The sequence below is a fragment of the Spermophilus citellus genome, assembly GCF_964194105.1.
Source record: "Spermophilus citellus genome assembly, chromosome: 13".
Taxonomy (NCBI): domain Eukaryota; kingdom Metazoa; phylum Chordata; class Mammalia; order Rodentia; family Sciuridae; genus Spermophilus; species Spermophilus citellus.
Genome location: NC_138193.1, coordinates 50,983,730 through 51,006,875, shown reverse-complemented (window position 1 = coordinate 51,006,875; position 23,146 = coordinate 50,983,730). Strand labels below are relative to the sequence as shown.

At 44.4% G+C, this 23,146-nt stretch overlaps 1 protein-coding gene across 2 annotated transcripts in view; it reads right to left on the bottom strand.

Moving 5' to 3' along the window:
- The window catches only part of EVA1A (eva-1 homolog A, regulator of programmed cell death), a 66,833-nt gene extending 45,802 nt beyond the window's left edge, over positions 1 to 21,031 (bottom strand). Inside the window, exons 1-2 of one of the 2 annotated variants that reach the window (XM_081265487.1) lie at positions 20,903 to 21,031; positions 20,512 to 20,648 (exon numbers count right to left, since the gene is read on the bottom strand). The gene's annotated coding sequence lies outside the window, so the exon portion shown is untranslated. Of the gene's footprint in view, positions 1 to 20,511; positions 20,872 to 20,902 lie in introns of those variants that run through there. The other variant, XM_081265488.1, reaches the window with a different exon arrangement.
- Positions 21,032 to 23,146: the final 2,115 nt, after the last annotated feature.

The following is a 23,146-nucleotide window of genomic DNA, read 5'->3' as shown; positions in this document are numbered from 1 at the left end:
CAAAGGGGAGGGAGAGGAAGGGAGGAAGCATGGAGATAGGAAAGATGGTGGATTAAATTAGACATCATTACCCTAAGTACATGTATGAAGACAGACAGACACACACACACACACACACCTGTGCTAGAACATCTGAGAGTTTTTAAAAAAAACCCACACATTTGTTTAGCTGCTACCAACAAACTTAGAATATCCTTTGAATGACTCTAGAAGTGAATAAATGTGACCAGTAATAGAGAGATTTGCAATCTAGCTACATACAATGGAAACAAAATAAAACATAAAAGCAATGTAAGTTAACTTATATAGGGAAGGTTTGGGAAGAATAATGAAATACAATAATGAGTAGCAATGGGAAAAATCCATAAATACTCCATAGAGAAGTTAACTAGTCCAGGTAAAGAATAATGAGCACCAAAAACCAAGGGCATAAAGTAACTGAAGAGGCTAGCAACCCAGAAACCAAACCCAACAGGTACAGACAAACAAGCCAAAAGATACCCAACAAATACCTGCTCCCTTTAGCCAAAAGACCAGGAAAGGAGCAGTCTAACATGACAGGAAGCTTTTAGACAACTACTTTGTTCTAGCCAAACACCACAGGAAAAAAACTGTGACAACACCCACACCAGCAAAGCCTGAATGAGGAGTCTAGACTTCCACCCTTAAGAGACTGTATAAAAAGAAGCCCCCACAGTTCTGCCATATTGATGTCAGAGAAGGCCAAGGAGGGAGATGAGTCTTTCACCCACGACAGTTGTTAATGAGCCACCCTTTCTGGTAGTACCAATGGAGACCAGATGGGAAGCTCAGACCCCCACCCTGTCTTTGTCCATTTTGTGTAACTTTAACATAATACCACAGATCATGTAATTTATAATGAATAAATGTAGTTGTCTCACAGTTCTTGGTTCTAGAAAGAGCAATATCAAGGTGCCAGAATCTGGTGAGGGAATTTTTGCTGTGTCATCCCATGGCAGAAGGCAAAAGGGCAAGAGAGGGTGAGAGCGAGAGCAAGGGGCAGACTAAACTTGCTCTTATAGCAAATCCACTCACTAAGGTACTACTAACCCATTCACGCAGTAACGACCATCTATTCATGAGGGAGGAGCCCTCACAACCTAATCACCTCTTATTAGGCCCTATCTCCCAACATTGGTGCTTTGGGGAATCAAGTTTCCAACACTTAGTCATTAGAGTACACATTTAAACCACACACACCCCTACCCAGAAATAACTAGGTACCCCTCCCCTTCCTTGTTGGGGTATCAGAGGAGGCCTTGCGAAGAGTCAGTATTCTTATCACCATCAGTGTGGTCACAAGCCCCACATCAGAGGAGACCACTATAATACAGAATTCCCATCAAGCAATAATGAGGAGCCAATCAACAGAAGCCAACGCCAAGACAACAGAAGATATAATTATCTGACAAAGATTTTTAAATGCCCATTAATAAAAATGCTTCACTGATCAATTGTGAAGATCTTTGAAACAGATGAAAAAAAAACTGAAAGCCAAGAAAAAGTCTCAGCCAAGAAATAGAAGACATAAAGAAAAAATAAAATTATAGAATTGAAAATATAGTAACCAAAATAAAACACTCAGTAGACAAACTCCATGGCATAATGGAGAAGTCAGAGAAGAGAAATCAGTGATCTGAATGACAACATTACTCAACAGAGCAATGGAGAGAAAACAGACTAGGAAAAAAAATTAACAAAATCTTAGAGACCTACAGAATCAGGACAAAAGATCTGAAATTTGTGTTATCAGTTTTCTAAATTGTGTTGAACAGGCTAAGTAAAACTTTGATGCTCCTGATATGATTCTAAATGAATATAAAGAAAATACCTAAGATAATATAAGTTATAAATGGAGGAGGGCAGAGACACATAGATGGGAAGGTTCCTCATATTTCACTCAGACTGGTAAAATGACACCAGAAGACTGTGCTACACACATATATTGTAATACCTAGAGCAACCACTAAGAAAACTAGACAAAGACACACAATGGAAATCACTATAGATAAATAAAAAAGAAATTCTAAAACAAATGTTTAAGTGATACAAGTAAGAAAAGATGGAAAAGAGAAAACAGAGAAAGACCAAAACCAAAACTAAAAACAAAAAATCCCACAGAGGAAAAAAAAAAAGAAAATGACAAACTTAAGCCTGAATAAATAATAACTACATTAAATGTAAATGATCTAAATATACCAATTAAAGATAACTATTGGCAAAGTAGATCAAAAAACATGACTCAACTATACGTAGTCTATAAGGAACTAACTTCAAATATAATAATATGGGCAAAATTAATGAAAATGTTATAATATGTAAAAATTAATAACAGATAAAATAGATGTCATAACAAAAAATCACTAGATTCAATTCATAAACCTCTAGCAAGACTGACAAAAACAGGAATAAAGACAAAATTATCAATATCAGGAATAAAACAGGGACCTCACTTATAAGACCCTGCAGATGTCAAAAGGATAAAAAAGAAATACAAGAAAAACTCTACACACTATATTTGACAATTTAAACAAAATGAACTAGTTCCTTACGAAACACAAAGTATTACCACAATTTACCCATTATGGCAGAGATAATTTAAATAGCACTATAACTGTTAAGTAATAAACTTATAATTTGAAACTTAAAATTTATCCTTTTCCCCCCCTCCAAAAAAAAAAAAAAAAATCTCCAGACCCGGATCATTTCACTGGAAAATTTTATCAAACACTTAAACACTTAATAATACAAATACTATACAATGTCTTCCAGAAAAATCAAAGAGAAGGGAATACTTACCCATTCATTTCATGAAGCTGGCATGACCCTGATACTAATCCCAGGCAAGGATAGTACAAAAACGGGCAGGGGGTGCAGCTCAGTGCTTGTCTAGCATGTATAAGGCCCCAATACAGCAAAAAAAAAAAAAAAAAAAAAAAAAAAACAGAAGACTTAAAATCCTCAGGAATATAGACATAAAAAGTCCTTAGCCAGGTGCAATGGCACACACCAATAATCCCAGCAGCTCAGGAGGCTGAGGCAGGAAGATCACAAGTTCAAAGCCAGCCTCAGCAAATTAGCAAGGCCCTTAGCCATTTAGTGAGACCCTGACTCTAAATAAAATACTTTTTAAAAGCCTGGGGATGTGGTTCAGTAGTTAAGCATCCCTAGGTTCAATACTTGGTACCAAAAAAAAAAAAAAAAGTCATTAACATAGGATCAGCAAATAGACTTTAATAATCAATAAAAAATTTTTTTTTCTTATGACATTGACCATGTGAGCCTTATTCTCAGGATGCAAGACTTATTCAGTATTCAAAAATAAGTTGATATAATTTGTCATATTAATAAGACTAGAGAAGAAAAACCATAGTAATTGATGTTCACAGTTTTGGAGACTGAAATTCAAAACAGCATGGCACCAACCCTGGCAAAGCCCTCCTTGGCTTTACCACCTCATGGTAGATGGCACAAGAAAGACTGGGCAGCGGGCAAGAGGGAGAGCTCACGTGGGCAGACAGGAAGACAAGAAGCCAAAGGGCAGCTGGGGACAAACTGAAGTCCCAAGAGAACCACATGAATCCTTTGCAAGGGCACACCCCCAATGACCCAAGGCCTTCCCATGAAACCCTGCCTCTTCAAGGTTCCATGACCTCCCACATCGCCACACTGAAGACCAAGCCTCCACCACACGAACCCTTGGGGACAAATCACATCCAAGCCAAAGCAGTGCTTAATACAGGATAATTATAATTTTTATGTGCCAGTGTTATGTGATTGCACTTAGAACCGCATTTTCTCATCATTTTATATCTGAACAGATAGAAACACAAGCTGGGGCTCATGCCACATGGACTTTGCCAAGAGTGCTTACTTTTTCCAAAGGAGCAGCATATCCAAAAAATGTAAAAAGCAGCCCTGTCCTAAAGTTTCATTGTACAAAGCAAATGTTGAGTTTCCACAGCTGCTGGCTTCAGCCTACCCAGAGGGATGGTTTTAGTGAAATATTAATCTCTTGAGAAAGCCACACAGGGATAAGATTGCACCGTAATTCAAGCAGCATGTGCAAAATTTATTTAGTGTTTGGCTGGGAATGATTTTAATTATGTGAAGTTTTCAGAATAAGAAGAAAGTGATTGAAGCTGTTTGAATAAATCAGTGGTGAAGGCCCTGGATGCTCCCAGCCCTCACTCCAGTTTTAGTTTATTTCTGCAGTCCCCAAACCATAAACATAAAGGAAACTCCCATGGAACTGAATGCTAACACTGTCGAAATTAAACTACAACTAGCAGCCAAAACAACCAAGATAGGAGACACCAACACCAGCAACCCAAAGACTTCCAGTGTGCATGCAGGTCAAGTGTCCAGTCATGGATCTCTACAACCAGGATATGACAGAGGGATGAGAATTCAGAGAGATGAGAATCCTAAGGAATGTTCAAAACCTGAAAGGCAGGATGCAAGATGCATTCATCCAAGGACCCAGTGAATGGAAGGTGTAGGGAGTGTTGAACCCCTGCAGGACACCTCACACTTCCCAGGAGCCACTGGTGGGAATGAGGAGAGGGCCAAGGCTCAACCCTGAGAACAAGACAGAAACTGGGCACTAGGCCTTGCAGACAGAAGAGTTGAGCCAACCCTATGGGACTTGAAAATGATCAATGACCACAAGTTACAAAGTGTCCCCTAGGTTGATGAAGCAGATAATTAACCCAGGAAGTTATTTTAAAGACAAGCTTTCAGTCTCTGGGGTCTGTTCATGGACATTAGGGACATAATACCAGCCTGGGGGAAGGAGTTTCTGTCCCAGGAGGGCCTACAAAAGGCAGAACCTCAGAAAGGGAACATGTCTCCAAAAACAATCAAAAACTGGTCCTGTGAGTGAACCACATGGGTTGAAGATAGGCAGTAAGGTCTTGCAATCAGCCCTCGGTGGGCTCATTAGGACTGATGTCCTAAGATCTATGCTCATGACAGGGGACCCACTGAAGTATTTACTGCCTCAAGTCAATAAGCCTGGGCACTAAGGGGGGCTGGTCCTACTGGGAGAGGTGGGGAGAAAAGACCTATGAATGGAATCTTGAGAGCACCATGCAAGTGTCTACAGGAGAACAAAGAAACCAGGCAATAACTGCATGGAGTGGAAGACCATCACAACGTTCTTACCACACTGAATGCGAGAAGAATTACAGTCACCCCAAATATGAGCCTGAATACTCCTGACCAAGCCCCGTATGACATTTCCCTCTAGAATTGCACAGTAGAGCAGGACATGATGGCAGATATATGGATCCTTAATTGAGGACATTCAAAAAGATGTCCCACCAGATGCCATTTTATCCCTAACCAGCATCCTTGAGCAAAGGCGTCAGTCTGCTCTCCTGGGCCTTCTAGGTCCAGTATACCTGAGGCTCCTGCAGATATGGAGAACTCATAGAAAAAAAAAAAATGCTCAATAAAGAAAATGAAAATGGAAACAAGAAACATTCCTGGTCATCTGATTCTTTTCTATGCAGTTCCAAAAGTGACTTGTAAGGCCATTACCATAACGAAAACCAGAGCATAAGCCCAGGAGTAACTAGGAAGTCAACAGGGGGCTCAAAAAGATGGACTACAGGGAGTCTGGAAGCCCAGACAGCTCCCCCTCCACGGGAGTTGGAGGAAAGGGATGACTAGGCAGGGGCTGTGCTAACCTCCCTGGCAGGAGGGAACTGGGTGGATTCTTGGGTAGACATGCAGCTTGCACCTGAGACCTTCCGGATCCTTCCTCACCAGAGGGAGTTATTCCCACAGCCCCTCAGGACCTGCTCTGTGCCAATTCAAGTCAATTCAGACCTGACAAGCTGCTGAGCACCTGGGAAGTGGTGAAAAGCCCTGAGCTAGACAGACAGATAATCATCCCATGGCAACAGGGAGGCCATTCCAAACCCGCCCTGCCAAATGTCCCACTTGAGATCACAACTGTCTTATAGCTTTCTCCAGTACAGTGAGATCCACCTATTTCTTTCAAATGTTATGCAAACATTAGACTCAAATTACACTTCAAAAATATTTGGAAAAAACTGTAAATAGACACACTCAAGTGTGTTATACCAAATGTGAATAATAAAGGGCTGGAGTAGCTCAGGGGTAGAGTGTGCACTTAGAATGCACAGTGCTCTTGGTTCAATCCCCAGCCACAGAAAAGAAACAAATGAACAAACATACAAACAAAATGTGAATAATTACAGATTCCATTGATTTACAAGCCGCAGGCGAATATGCTCACGCCCACTTCAGAATCGAGGTGCTTCTGCCAAAACCATGAATACGTTTGAACACATATAGACATGTCATTAATTAGGAAATCCATAATTCCAAAATGTCTTTTAACAATGCAGATCCATGCAAGCCCTTTCATGCTGTACAACTGTACATGCAAGAACCCTGGCTTCCAAGTGTCACGTTCAGTTAAAAATGTCTGGCAATGCCCAGTGACTTCCACCAAGTGCACAGTCTTATAAAGACATAATGGTAAACCATATCGTAATAAGTGACCACATAATTGGCTGCATCATTATAAATATGATTGGTAGGTTCAATGCCTGTTGTAATCTGCTTGGCAGACCTTTACAAAGCTAAACAAGACCAACTCAGCAATGTAAGGCTACTCTGTTATTAGGTCTTCTCCTGTGACCGATGAAGTGTCTGTCAATGATAAAAACTGAACAACCAAAGTTCAGGCTCAACATGCCAAATTAAGCAGTTTTGTCATGTTAAAGGCTTTAAGTGACTACTGTAGAGCAACAGGCACTGAAGTTTCTGGAAATAAAAACTTAATGCCATAATAACATCTCATAACGACATAACTTTGGGAAGTACTTTCTGCCAAATGAAGACACAAATTAGTGGAAGAACCTGTTTGTCTATTTCTTCCAGTTAGATCCTTAAAATTAAGGAATGCGAACAACTGTTACATAGTGTTAGTGAGTCAAGATGAAAAACAAATTTTCCTATATTTCTCTTTCAAGTTTCTGTTTCATTGAAATCAGGATAGCCTATTTGCAAGGTAACCTGCTTAAAAATATTGTCACTTCCAATGTCTAGTTGTCACAACCTTGACCAGGTGGTACAGCCAATATAATACCCAGGGGTGCATTTGAGAATGAAATGCTAAGAGGTTGCACTCATCATCCCAGACCCTTGATTTCAAATTTTCATATTTATCATAACATTCTCATTAATGAGCTGTATGTAACCAGAATTATCAAATAAACTATATGGATAATAAAATGTGTCTTCTCTCTACTCACTAATATTCCATATGCTAATTCATTTAAAGAGTTTTAATGATAAAAAAACATTTGAAAATCGCTGCACTGTTTACTACATGGGAGAAACCCAATACACTAAGCAAGAGAGGGTAAAAGAAATAGATCATCTGGGCTAAAAGGTAGAAACTAGGTAAGAGTGATGTGCTCAGGCTAAAAAGAAATGCTTGTTGAACTCTACACCATGTTTAGCCAGAGGAAGGAGAAGTTGGGCTCCATTTTTGTGCAATGTGTCAAAATGCATTCTACTATCATATATAAATAATTAGAACAAATTTAAAAAGAAAAAAAATGCTTGTTGAATTCATCAGTGAAGCAGAAATATTGTGTCCCTGGCTTCTGGAAATGGGACAGGGGGAAATTTTGGCAGTGGAGAAACAGGGAAGGCCATGAAAGAAGGTCAGCCTTCCTAGGAGAACCATCTTCCTACAGACAAACAAGCAGAACAAAGAAGATGGTCAGGGTAGCCAAATGTGGCTGCTGACCATTAGGGCTAGCATAGCTGAACGGTAGGCACGATGTAAAGAATGCAATGAGCAGCGACATCTCTGGACTTGGGGCAGAGTAAAAGTGGTGACCAGACATGATGGCAGGGGTGGGGGACAAAGAAAAAGTTCTGCGTGGAGCACAGAACTCATTCACCCAGCCATTCTCTGAGGAGGCAGCTAGGTATCTTCTTAAGGGACAGAAGTTGTTACCAAAGGGGAGCACAACTTCACATTCCTAAGAAATGTTAAAAATTATGCCAAACGATGAGAAAATCCAGGTCATGACCAAGCACAATCTCTGGTGACCATCAGGTGACCTCATAGGGGGTGTGTGTTTTGCTGAGTCCCATGCCCACGATGTCCATAATATTTCTCCTTCACTGGATGAATCAGTCCTTGGAGCACGTTACAAACCATTTCTCCCCCACTGTCCCCTTCCTCGGCTGCTCTGAATTAAGCACTGGCTCCTAATTGTCCTCCCTACCTCCATGTTCTCCCTGCCTTCTGATCCAACCTTCACCAAGTCACCAGAAAATGTCATTCTATAGCAGGGGATGGTCGACTACAGCTCATGGGTAAACCCAGCCCACTGCTTATTTCGGTGTAAATTTTTTGTTGGAATATAGCCAGGTTTACTCATTTACATATTGTCTAAGGCATTTTGGACACTGTAGTGACAGAGCTGAGTAGTTGTGACAAAAATTGCATTTTGACCTACAAAGCTTAGAATATGTACTTTCTGGTCCCTTCCAGAAAACCATTTGCTGGCCCCTTAGTAACTTGTCACTCCCTCCAGTGACTTGCTTCTAAAAGAAAACCTGTTAACTGTGTTAGCTGGCCTGGCTCAACTACTGTCACTCATCCTTTGTCCTCTTTAAATACACCATGTTCCCTTAACTGAAAATACCACTACTGTCTTTTCCACATAGAAAAATTCTACCTATTCTTCAAGTTTGTTTTTAAATGTCCCTTTCTTTCTAAAGCCTTCCAGAACTGCTTTCTCAGCCCTATCCCAGGGTCACTTCCTCTTTTTAGCTCTCTTAAAACAATGTAATACTCCACCAATAAACAGCATATTGTATAGAACGCTAGGGGTCCACCTATCTATCACCTTCCCAAGTCACAACCAATCAAAACTGTTTTCTCTCATTCCCTCCTAGACCACCCTGTTCTTACCTACCACAGCACTTACCAAAGTATGTTTCTATGTATTTATCTGTGTATTTATTTCTCTAATGTCTGTCCTCTAATAATGGTGAGATTCAAGAAAGCAAGAACTAAGACAATCAGAATCACTATTACTTTACCATTGCCCAGCCTAGAACCAGCCACATAGCAGTTGTTCAAATTGTTGAATAAATAATTCACTGAATGACAAAAAAAAATTTTTTTCTTAAGAAATCAAATTTCTCGGACACTGCCTACTATCTCCCAGACTCTTCTGGCATCCTACAATCCAAAAGATTGGATGGGCATAAGTATCACTGATAGCTTAAATGAGGATTTTTGAAATATGGAGAAAGCCCTCTGGACTCTTTCTTGCAATCAGTGTGGAGCATGTACATAGACCTTAACCATGACAGGAAACCCATACCTGGTAGAATTGGAATAGTCACACACAGGATCATATATCTTCATGGAGTACACATTTGTGCTGAGCCATAGGGTATCCCAGATAAGCTACTTGTCTATCACGGAAAAGTTCAACAAGATACCTTCAGCTCCCTCTCTCTGTCTATAAGGAGAAAGCCTTGTCTGTCCATCACATGCACACTCAGTCAAAGGCACTCTGATTATGCCCCCATCTCAGTAATCAACCTGGCTGAGAAGGAGTGGGGAGACGGTTGGCAAGGAATGTCCTTCCTTGCTTCCCACAGTGTCCTCCAAGATCAAGAGAGAACCGCCAAGCTTAAAATGTGACTCTTGAAAGATGGTCTGTTACTTTTCCTGATACCTGAAGGCTCAAGATTTAGCAATAACTCATCTAAATTTATGCTACATATGAAAACTCTGTGTATGTGTGTACACGTGTGCATATGCATACACGCACGTGCACGCGCGCACACACGTACACACACACACATATCCTGAGGCCATTTCCTGTGTGGCCTTTCTGATTCAGGACAGTGGCTCTTTGGGAGAGCATCACCATAAAAGGCCCTCTGTGAAGGTGTTTGCATTTCACTGAGATGTTTCCAAGAAGAGCAAAGATGCCATTTCAACCAAGGCAACTTTATGAAGTTGGCAGCCAAACCCTAAATCTAGCCCCAAGCCTCAGGGATGTCGGTGCCATGAACCACCACAAAGCTGAATTTCTTAAGTCAAGCTATTAACCCTCTGTGGTATCTGCCTGTGTCTGAATTAAAAAATCCTAGATATCCTAAAACACAGAGATTGTCTTTGCTCCTAGATAAATATATTGTATCAGAGCCTGTTACAGCTGCATTCTCTAAACCTGGTTTCAAAGCATTCAAAAGAGAATGCCTGTCTTTCCCATCAGTAAGAATTTAAATGGCAGCAGTCAAATCATCCAGGGTCGTTTCAATCAAACCTCCTTATAATATATCTTCCATTTCCTACAAGATAAGCCACCCTGCTTCCTCCCACAGATTTGCCTTTGTCCTCAACCACCTTTCTGTTTGCTCAAAGGATTAGTCATCCTGTGTCCAGTCCAAAGCTGGTGTCCCCTCCCCACACCCTCACTGTGCTTTGGGTCCTCTTTCCCCCGGCCATGGCCTCCCACCATCAGTCTGTCATTCTTACCTTCTCACTGTCTACAGAGCAGACACCAATTCCCCAGCAGGACATGGAGCCCCAGCACACTGTTGTCTCAGGTACTCTTTCAAAGGCAAATTCAGTGAATGACAGGCTATACATGAATTTGATCATATCTGGATTGAACAAGTCATGATTCACCACTGGGCATTGCGAAAGACAGTTCCTCTGCACCACCTATCTGTGGCCAAAGATCTGAAATGCTATCCAGGTCTTCTTCGGTGACATCCAACTCTCAACACAGTAGCCATCCAGATCATGGGAAGGAACATTAAAAATGTGGAAAGGAAAGGCGAACATGGAGATACTTTCCCAGTGTGAATAGAGCATTTGTGGCCCCTCTGCAGGGCCTCCTCAGGCTGGTTCCTCTCCGTGTCAACTTGTGCAGGCATCCTCTAAAAACCTGCCTCTACCTAACACATGTGGCCATTGTCTTCTCTCTCTTCTAACTTCTATAGCGGAGCTCTGGAAATAATTGCCTAAGCTTAGTATCTCCACTGTCTCACCTTACACTTATTTGTTTGTGAGCCCAATTCATCTCTCAAATTCCTCTTACCAAGTCATCAAGAACTCCCTAATTCCCAGATCTATGGACGTTCCAGTTCATAGGGACAGCACATGACATGATGCTGTTAACCTCTCCCTCCTGAGTACTATTCTTCCACACTCCAACCTCTCTTTTCCCCCTGCCTCTCTGCATGTCCCTTTCATGCATTGCTTTCACTAGGTCCTCTCCTTTCCAGAGGACAGCATAGGACCCCCCAGGACCCTCAACTCTCAAAGGAGGCCAGCACAGACTCTAGATCCTGACCTCCTGGCTATAATTCGAGGTCCAAAGTTGTAGCTGTGTATTACAGGCAAATTACCATCTCTGTGCCTTAGTTCATTCAGCTGTAAAATAACAGTAGTCCTCCCTGGCAATTATTGGTGAGAGATGATTATACATAGAGTATTCAGAACACTTAATAAGCATTAGCCATTATAATTCCTCTAACCACACTCCATGACTCTCCTTCATGGACTGATCTACACCATGACACCCCTGCCTCTTTGTTAAGTTTGCTCATGAATCTTCTTCATGACTACTCCTCGGAACATCAAAAATCTACAAAACCATCTGCCCACAGACATCTCTCCCTGGCTCTCCTCAATGCTTCAAACTCAGCATGTCTGAGACTGAGTTCATCATCCTCTCCTACAAATGCTTCCTTCTCCTTCCCCCACCTCCTCCTCCATCACCTCTTCTAATGAATAGCTCCACTATCCTAACTGTGAGCTGCCCAGGCCAAAATACCATAGTCATCTTAGATTCCTGCCCCTCCCTTACTCCCCCAGCCAATCAGTCACCAAATTGAGTGACTTTATTGCCCAAGTATTTCTTGAGTGGGTGCCCGATTCTCCACCCCAACTGCCAGTGTCTATTATTTAGACCTTCATTATTTCTCACCTGGATGATAATAAGTAATGTTTTAATTACTAAAAATAATGCTGGCCACTAATATCATGGGCCATTATGGATACATCGTAGACATTTCACATCTTACACCCAGTATGACCCTGACCAACAGCCAAACCATCCATAAGAGAAGAATTAGAGACCCTGTTCTCAGAGAAGACAGAGGCTCAGAGAAGCATACTACACAACAAGTTGTAAAGAGATACTAAGGGGCAGGGAAGTAGACTGAGGCATGTCTGGCTCCAGACCCCAGGCTGCTTCTGCCACCTATGCCACCGTGGTATCTGATCATCATTTTTCTTCTCCAGTGTCTACTCTATTGCCAGATAGGCCTATTATTACAATGAAATTCTGACCCAGTCTCTCCTCTGTGTGAAATCCTGCAGTAGCTCCCCAGTGCCTCCAGAGTAGAGTCTTTAGCAAGGCCCCTCCTGCTGGGCTTAATTTGCCCCTTTGTGGATTCACTATCCTTCTGTCCAACCACACCTACCTACTTCCTTTCTTGAAGTACACTCTGTCTACTCACCTGGCAACCCTATCTCCCCAGTCCCTCTGCCTACCTTCCTTCCCTCTCATCAGCCTGGATGTCAGCATCTCCTCAATTCTTGTCCTCTTATACTCACCTGCTGTCCATGAGTTTAGGGGTCCCTCTTTGGAACACTCAGTGGCATTCTGGGATTGCCTCTAGTACTGCATTTTAGGGCAGATCAACTGCAATGATCTGGGTATGTCCCCAGAATTCATGTGTTGGAAACTAAATCCCTAAAGTCACAAGTTAATAGTATTTGCAGGTGTGGGGGGTTGATAATAAGGATTAGATGAGTCATGAGGGTGGGACTCCTACGATTGCATTAGTGGCTTTATAAGAAGGGGAAGGGAGACCTGAATTGGCAAGCTTGCTGTCTCCCCCATGCTCTCTCTCTATCATGTCCTGATCCAGCAGAAGACCATCACGAGAGGCCAAGCTGGGCTTTCAGAACCATCAACTAAATAAACCTCTTTTCTTTATAGAATACCCAGCCTCTGGTATTCAGTCATAGCAACAGAAAATGGACTAGGATAGTGTTCTTTGGTTGGGCACCTATTATATGTCAGAGTTCACGGTAGACTGTGGTATTTCGGGAATCATTAAGATACACGCTATCCTTCCAGATAAATTATTTTGGTGAGAAAGATGAGCAGCAAAACATTGTTGCAGCACCATCTCCAATCCCTTTGTCCTTCTGCACTGAATCGCTACACTCCTTGGGTAAAAAAACTCCTTGTTCATCTGTGTCCCCAAGGGCCTAGAACTATGCCTGGCAGCTGGGGGGTGTTAGCAAACATTGAGCTGTGAGTACAAAGGGTCCCCTCAAGGACACTCCTCACCCTGAACTTTCCTAAGGCCCTGAGGGTGGAATGCTGGGGAATGCACAGGCCAACCCTTCCTGCCCCTGTGGCAGACTTAGAGAGAGATTGAGGGATCAAGTCCTCACAGCCAGCAAGTGGCAGTGCAGACTCCCTCCCGATGTCCCTTGCACCCATCCACAGGTTCACCGTCACATCTCAGGGATCAGCAAAGGAGCCATTGTCAGAGGTTGGTCAGCCAGAGAGCATGCCCAATAGGGGACCTCAGGAAAGTAATTCGTGTGTCTGCCAGTAAGAGACCCCACGCACCCCTTCTTTGGGCTGCTGTGGGGAGCTCTGTCCTCCTGAGATGAGCCAGCAAAAGGACAGAGAGCCATGCTGTGCAGTATTTGCAAAAGTGGGGCTTTGGGAAGGTAATAAGGATTAGATGAGGTCATGAGGTCATGTGTGTGCCCAGGAAAGATGGTGGTAGGAAGCCCTCATGATCCCAGGTGTCCATGCAGGAATCAGCTCCCCTGAAGTCTGTTCCCTGTAGCCACTGTCCTTCTTAGTGACAAGCAGGAAGGTATGGGGTGGGGGGGGGGGACACTTTGCCCACAGCAGGTGTTCTGAAAAACCCTGTTTCCTGGCAAGTTTATGGCAGCTTCTCTTCTGAGCATTTCCTCCTCCTCTCAACGTGGAGGACAAAGTGCAGGCCGCCCTGGTGATCAAAGACGGGGTGAGTGGAGGAAGAAGTCACAGAGCCCCAGAGTGGATAGCTTCTAACTGCCCCTAGACATCAGGGAGGGGAGAGAATAAAGGAGGAAGTGGCTGCCCCTGCCCTGACCACAGCAGCCCAGACTCCTCTACCTGGGTGTTTAGAAAACAGCTTTTCTAAAAGCTTCTTTGATGATCAGACCTTACCCCAAGACTGCCCAGGGCAGTGGTGAAGGACTCAGGATCAGTGACTGGTTCTGATTCTGGGTGGGCCTGCCTTTTAGTTGTGGGTCTGTCCCTCTTTCCTTCTTAAAGGATCAATCCAACAAAGGCAGCGGAAGCCCTTGGCATCCACCTCAAGTGCCACTATGAGAATTGACCACTAGGAACTACCCATGGGACCACATTCTCTGGGGGAGTTGGTCCCCAGAAGACAGCACCCTTCTCTCTGCCTCCATTCCCTGATCCCTGGCTGGACTAGGCCTTCTTCTGCACCCATCTGAATCTTCTCCCCATGGCCCTAAGGTGCTGTGCTGTTCTGTCTGTCTGTCTCTCTTGTCTATCTCCCCACGCAGGCTGAAGGTGGTGACTGGGACTTCCATGCTAACACATTCACTCACTCATCTATCACAAAGCATCTCCTATGTGCCTGAGGATCACTGTGAACAGAGTGATGTCACATCAATTATCCAATCAACAACCCCGGATACCTATCATCTGTGGGGAATTCATGTAATGAAAGTACTTGCAAAAGGTTTTAAGCTCAAAGAAGAACTGCAATGCGAACACAATTCCCAGGAAATATGTCAGTCCTGATAGCATCTGATCAGCTAGATCACAGGCTGAATTTTATGTAAAACAGAATCTCTCTTCCTCCTCTCTCTCCTCTCCCTCTACCTCTCCCTGTCTTTCTTTCTCTCCTCCCCCCTACCCCCGCACTTCTTTTCCCCCTCCCTGTTTGCCTCTCTTACTCTCTAAATCTGGAGAAAGTCAGCAATTTCTTAGCAATTTATACAGGCTTTTCCATGCTCCAAATGTCATTGTTCCAAAGCCTACTCCCTGGAGGGGCTATCCGCATGGTTCATCAGCCAGGGCTTTGAAAAGGAAACAAAACCACCACCCACAACCACAGTTTTGTTTTGACTGTGGCTTCTCTGCTTATTGAAGACAGTGTCCCTCCCCGGCCCTGGACTCTGGCCCCACAGCCCTATGAGGAAACAAGACCGGCAGAGACGGGAGGCAGAGGCGAGACTCAGAGAGCTCAACACACCTGAGCTGCAAATGTCCCCTCCACTGTCTCCCAACAGGGCAAGAACAGACTCTTGGATTGCTGAATGGTCCAAGTCACCTCCCCAGACACACCTCCAGCCTTCCAATCCCCCAGTATACCTCAACCTCTGCCAGTCCCTTTCTAGACTTTTCTCCTCCATACATACTGTTTCTTGTCTGTTACACCCTTTGACCACCAGCCATTCAAAACCCAGCAAGCTCCTACTTATGCATTAAGGCCCAGCTCAAACAGTCTCTTGCGATGGCATTTTGGATTCCTCCAGCAGACTGATAGCTGATTCCTTTGTGCTCCCAGGTCTCTGCTCAGATCTGTCACTCTACTGAAGACATTCTGATAACTGTTCACATGCCCATTGAATGTCATGGACTGTGACCTTGATGACATGGACCAGGTAGGTCTTCATGGTCGCAGGCATCCAGCGCAGAGCTATTGTTTGTACTGTATATCAAGTCATGCTAACACCTCAAGATTCTACCAGCACTCTAGCCTGAGACCAAAATACCCCTTACTGTTCCAAATAGGATTTCACATCAAGTCAAACAGCAGATATATTTCACAGAGAACATAGCTCAAGACCTAAAAAAGGGCCAAAGGTATCTCCCTGGAACCAGGAGTCAGCTTTCATTAGAAATCTGCCTACTGGTCAGTTAAGTGGAGCCACTCAAGTTGGCAGCCAACAAGGTGTGACATCAGAGGCCTGCAGACCAGGCAACAAGCCTGATACTCCCACCCTGTCACTTGTGACCAGTTCATTTTCTGAGCTACACTGTAAAAAATCTCAGTGTATAGACAAGTGATGCCCAAAGGTTTTGGATCTTTCACTCCAGTCACTACCATCCTGGGGGAATTTGTTTTTCAGATTGGCCAGCTGGTGACCAAGGGGAGGGGATAATACCAGGAGACAGTGAGTATGAGGCCTGAAGGGAAAGCCAATGCTACAGGGGCATCTGCAGAACCTCAGATGTATCCGTGGACTCGTTTTCACCCTTTTCCACCCTTCAAAGTGGTCCTGCCAGTGCCGTAGTGCACGCCTGCAAACCCAGCAACTCAGGAGGCTGAGGCAGGACTCCAAATTCAAGGCCAGCCTCAGCTACTTAGTGAGGCCCTCAGCAATTTACTGAGACCCTGTCTCAAAGTAAAAAATAAAAAGGGAGGTAACTCAGTGGTTAAGTGTTCCTAGGTTCATTCACCAGTGCGTGCACCCATACACACACACACACACACACACACACACACACACACACACAAAGTCCTTACTGGAGTCTTTCCACTATCTATAACAAAACTGTGAGTCCTTGCATATACCAGGTGACCTCATCCCACTGAAGTGTGGGGGAAAAATCTGCAAAAGCAAGCAAATTCAGAGGAATTACAGCTGTGTAAGACAGCTGCAGAGAAAGTCAGAGTGCACAAATGTGCAGGTATCTGTGCAAGGCAGCCCAGTCTACAGAGCAAGTGGCCCAGGGAATAGCAAGAGGGGGCTCAGCTTTCAAAGCCAAGGCTGCTTTTAGGAAAATAAGATTAAGTTAGTGAAGTGATCAGCTGTAACCTAGTATCCAATGTCACATATAACTCACACAGGGTCGAAACCTGGTTCTCCAATACCCCATATGGGTCATTAGATCCCTTGAACAAGTTTTACCTTGAATGGATCAACATTCCTCCTAACACTTGGTGAGAAGCTGTTCTCTTGCATCTAATTAAGTACAAGGTGAGACAGCTGGGGGGCTTATTCATCCACCCCCACTCACTGATTGGCTTCACCATCTTTAATCGATGTACACTGTAAAGGACACATGCTTGGTAAAGACAAAATCAGGGTCATGAAGTTCCTGACCCCATGTCCACACCTCTCTCCTCCAAGCAGGGGTGTTGACTCCACCTCTACCCCCAAAGAGATAATGCTGTTCTAGCTCTGACTAAGCACACTTAGGCTTCATTTAGCATTGAGGTCAGTGGTGCTGGCCCAGCCTGTGACAGACTACCTCAATGTCCTGCCCCTCTGTGGCTGTGGGGAAGGCAAGGAGAGGAAAGGAACAGGAGTTATATATGTAATGGCACAGCCTTAGATCACAAGTGTGATATAGATGAAAACCCAGAGAACTTAGGCTCTCATTAATGCACTCAACACATCTCAGCTCACATGTACCAAGTGCTTACTATACACCCAGCACTGGATTAAGACCTTTACCAAAACAGTGTTAAGAGTGAGTGTTCTACAATCCAGATATCTATGCAAATCCTGACCCCACCATTAATGAATTGTATGATGGTGGACAAGCTACTTAGCTTCTCAGTGTCTCCATTTCTTTTCCAATAGGACAATATCAATACTAATTTTAAAGAGACATTATAAGGATTGAGTAAAAACTCATAAAATGCTAAACTTAAACCACAGAGTAGGCACTTAGTACCAAGATGAGCAATTATGATCCCATTAGTTAGTTATAGTAGTCTACAGAGAAGGCAGAATATTTCTTCAAATTTTACCAATAAACCTTTGAAAGACTGAGTTAACTTGCTCAAGGTCACAGAGTTAACAAGTGACAGAGCTGGGAAATGAATGCAGGCAAATAGACCCCAAAGCCTGAAAGTGTGCTCCCCGCCCCCCAACTGGGAACACAGCACTATGCAAGGTTCAAGGTATATAAAGACCAGTTGAGAGCTAAGCAAGAGATCTCTACATGGTGGAGTACACACTGTAAGAGAGTTATTGAATGAAAAAAAGATGGAATGGGTAGAGCAGCAGGGAGCAACAGAATTGTCTTAGAAAGCATCATCCTTAAGGAGACTTGAGTTCTAGTCTCAAAGAATGGTAAAGAATTTGCCAATCAAGGAGAAAAAGGAACCGTCCAGAAAGTAAGGCCAAAAGAGCAGTGAGTTAGGAGATATGGCAGAAGCACAGAGAAAGTGACAGATGTGAGGGTGGGAGGGCTGGCTAATTTCAAAGAGCCATGTGTACAAAGTCAAAGGTTATATTTTATTTTGTAAAGACGATGATTTTCCAACCTGGACAGAGGAGTCACCTTTAATGCTTGAAAAACACCTGCCAATCCATGTTCTTTCGGACCAATAAGAATATGAGCCAGTACAAAGAAGAATGAAATTATGTCACTTGCAAGAAAATGAAGGGAACTTGAGAGGATTAGGTTAGGCAAAATAAGCCAAACTCAGAAAGTCAAGGATTGTATATTTTCTCTTCCATGCAGAAGCTAGAGAGGAAAAATGAAAGGTGGGGATCTCATAAAAATTAAATGGAGACTAGTAAAGGGTAGGGGGAGAGATGTGAGAAGGGAAAAGGAAAATAGTGGGGAAAGATATTGACCAAATTATATTGTTACATTGTGTGCATATATGAATATGTAATAATGAATTCCACTATTGTGTACATTATAATGCATCAATAAAAACATTGAAAAATTTCTTAAATAAAGCAAAACAAATGAACAGAAAAGAGTATGAGGCAATAGAGTAGTATGTTCTGATTTGGCTTAGTAACAAATTCTGGTTCTGGAATGAGGGGAGATAGGAGGTCAGAGACCGGTATGATCAGACCAACAGGAGCAGATGAAAGGATGAGAGCTGGAAATAATGGCACTCTGTGACCTGATACATTAAGCTAGGGTTTCTCAACCCACACTACTAATATTTTGGAACAGACAATTCTTCCTTGAGGGGTGATGGGCTGTCCTTTGCAACATGGAAAACTTAGCAACATCCCCTGATCTCTCCCCACCATGTGAATAGCATCCTCCCCACTTAATGGTAATGGTTAAAATGGTCTCTAGACATTCATTACCAGATGTCTCTTGAGGGGCAAATCAAAACCCCAGTTGAAACAACTGCTTTAAACCCTATCATCCCAACTTTACCCATGAGAAAATCCAGTTACAAAAAGTACAGAAAGGAAGGCATCGGCATCCGCTGGGATTCAAAGGCTGGTGGTATGGTTCCAGGACCTGTCCTGAGCCAGCCTTCTGTGGCAGAATTATAGATTTGGTGACAGGCTGGATGGCAGGGAAGGAAGGGATGAGAAAGTGAGATTCAGCTGGCCACTCAATTGCAAGGATGTCTGAGTTTGAACAAAAACATCAAGACATACTTGTTCAAAAAGGGAAAAGCCTGGTCCCCCGTGGTCTGAGCAAGCAGGAGGCGACTCAGATGGTATAGAGGAACCCTCTACCGCTGGACTAGGTTTTGTGTATAACACTGACGATCTGGGATCCAAATGCTGGCTGGGCCCTTTCCAAACTGTGTGGCCCTGGGCGATTACTTAATCTCACTGCATTTCATTTCCCTATTTGTAAAAAGGAATAGGAGACCCTATTCATAGGCTTGATGTGAGAGTTCAGGCAGTTGGAGCAAAATGGAAAGTTACCGCTGCATGATCGATTCTGCCCCCTCTTTCCGAACCTTTCCTTTACCTCTGCGTTCCATAGAGCCCCATATCGTGGGCACCCCCGAGTCGGTGAGACCCCCTCACCCGCAGATTAGCGGTGTGGAGCTGACTGCACCCCTCTCCACTAGCAGAGCATCCTATTGAGGCTTTAGGGGGCGCCAACAGCCTTTTCACTCCTCAATGCAACTCTGATTTCAGGGTCGGTGGGTGGGGGTGCGCCCAACGCGCGCCAGGAGCTGGGTGCCTCCAAAACAAGCCAGGTAAATAATTCAACTTGATGACACTTAAATTTCATGCAGGTAAACCCCGGGTAGGCCTGAGGTCAAAGCCAGTCACTGTCGCGGGGCGGATGGCTCAGCCCTGCTCCCGGAGGCGGAGGAGAGAGGCGCCCAGATTTGGAAAGGACTAGGAGTCCGAAGCCAGGCTGCAGAGATGGGGAGCAAAGAGTTGTTTGATATCGAAAAAGAAACGTGTGGAGCAAAGGGAGCAACAGGGTAATCGTAGGAAGAGGAGGAAAAGGAAAAAGAAAGAAAAAGAAAATGCTAGGAAGCAAGTGATCCTGGGGGACTCAGCCTACAACACCTGGGCAGGGGTTCGAGAACAAAGCAGCAGTTTCAGGTCCTAAGTGTTCTGGGTGTTTCCGAAGAGGGGGCGCTCGGGAGAAGCCGGGGCCCGCTGGGAAAGCCCGGCACCCTTGCGCCCTGGGCGCGCTCCGGGGCGCCGCTTACCTTTGCCAGGACCGCAGGCGCGCACTTCCGGGGGCTGCACTCCCGGCGCTCGGGGGCTGAGCCGGGGCACCCGGAGCCGATCACCGAGGAAAGGACGCGCGACAAAGCACCGCTCGGGTTTGGGTTGGCACCGGCGCCTGGGAGAGAAATCCCGGCCACCCGCACGGGTCGGGCCTGAGCTGGGCACACGGAGTCCCGGCCTCGGGGCTCACGGACAACTGTGCTGAGCCCCGCAAACACTGCAGGAGCCCGAGTCCGTGGGAGGAAAAGGTTGTCTCATTTCCTTCGGTCTCTCCCCTCCTCCATCCCCTCGGCTCTGGACCTGCCCTCCCTCTCCCCCGCCCCCTTCCCCAAGCCAGCGGCCCATGTGGGATCTCGCAAGACAAGAAACCTGAACGGCAGCGGCGCGCGGCGCCTCCCTCCGCGCCAAGTTAGTTTGCGTTCCCAACTCCTGCCTGCTTCCCCGCGCTTCCGACAGTCTCCAAAGCCAAGAGACTCCCCAGCGGCTGTCCCCACCCTGTCCCGAACCTCCCAGCGGTTCCCCCTTCTGTGACAAGCTCAGTTTTGGAAGCAGACCTCCACGCTCTTGCCAGCATCCATCCTCCCATTTCTGTCCTGTCGCCTGCTTTGAACCGTATTAAAATACCCAACTCAGACAGGAAATAGCCACTTACTTTGTTAAATTTGATCAACTGTATTTTTTTTCCCCCCGAGTGAAGAGTTTAAAGCCTGATGCATAATCTCGAAGGAATGCTCATTTTTATGGGAAAGAGAGCAGCTGAAGCCTTTGGCCTTGCTCATTCAGGTTTGAGGTTTTGTTTGTTAAATTCGACAAGTATTTATTAAGAATCTGATGGGGCCGAGCTCCGGTGTTGGAAATGCAGAACCGAAACAGGTCACAAATGCAGGGAAGATGAGATCCACGGATGCTGTCATGGGTCGGGGAGTGGGTGAGCTTTCTGCTGAGTGAAAATAGACTGGGCAGAGGCAAGAGGGAAAGAGCCCCATCAGGAGGCAGTACAGCAAAGGACAGAGGTTGTGAATGATCTTGAGAAACAGGGGAAAATACTGTAGGATGAGTCCATCAAGAAAGGATAGGAGCTGAAGGGGGCAGTACAGTAGAATTCTGTATCTGATGAGGAAGGACTGTATGGGGTGGAGATGTGGAGAGATTGAAAGAGGGCAGGAGAGAAGTGACTCCCAGGACTCTGGGTGGAGTAACAAGTACCAAGTGGTTGACCAAAATCTCAGCACCAACTGGACCTGCTACTGGAAGTGTGGTCCAGGAACAGACAGTACTAATAGAACACGGAAAACTTACTAGAAATGGAGATTCTCAGGCCTTCCTTGATCGACTGAATCAGAATCTGCATTCTAACAAAATTTCCAAGTGATTCAAGGATTCAAGCGTGCCTTACAATTTGGAAACATTGTTCTCAAGACCACTGACTATAGACCTCCATTCCCTGGCTTTATATTAAAAACACCTGGGAAACTTTTAAAACCACTAAGAATCCCCAGCTCCACCCACACAAATACTTAATTAGTCTGGAGTGGGGCTCCCATATCAGTATTTTGGAAATGCTCTTCAGGTGATCTGATACAGAGTTGAGAAGCAACTAGACTTCTCAAGAGCTACTCCATTTAACTTGACACCTTGACTTGAAAGGAAAACAGCACCCGTTTAAATGAAAGCGAAAATACGAGTTATCCTGCTCTCATGAAGAGACAGACAAATCAAGGAACCAGGTTCTAGCCTCAGACAATCACTAAATTACTGTCTTGAACTTGGGTAAGCTCTTCTCCCTCAGATGCACTTTCCTTATCTGTAAAAAGAACACACACTTGACTGACTCCAAATTCCATAGCCCAGCATGCAAAGTGCCATCAGCAGAGCACTCCCTAACTCACCAACTTTATCAGCAGGCAGCTGGAGAGGCAGCTTCCAGAGTCAGATTTCCTGACATAATGCTATGTTTGCCAGCCCAGGACACAACCAGCACCAGTATCAGAGTTCAGAGATTTGTGCCCTGAGCATAGGGCCACACACAACTGGTGCTCAGTAAATGTATGATGAATGAATGAATGAATGAATGAATATATGAATGAATATGGCACAGTTGCCAGTGGGTGAATGTAGAATTGCTAGGGGGCCATTTGGCTCTAGACTAAGTTCTTGTGACCACTGGTTCTGTTCATTTCCTCCCCCCAAGCTGGAGAAAGGATCCTGGAAGCACTCAGACCCAGTCTAGCTTTAGATGTAAAGTTACTCTGACTACTAAGAACTGGCAATATATGTTAAACAGTACACATCAGCCATTGGGCTCAGTATTGTTTATTTATTTATTTATTTTAGCAGTGCTGGGACTTGAACCCAGGGCCCTGTGCATGCTAGGCAAGCATTATACCACTGAGCCAAACTCCCAGCCCCTGAGCATCCTACTTTATAAACATTGCCTTATTTTTGTTAAAATGAAGCAAATGCTGTGGAACTTTTGAATTTCATCACCTTTTAGGAATAACAGGTATGAAAGAACTAGAGCTTCCATATAGGGTAGCCCCTGCCTCTGTTGTGGAGCAGAACATCGGTGCATCTGTTGCTGGCCAGAGAGCCTCCTTAGGGCTCCTACCCATC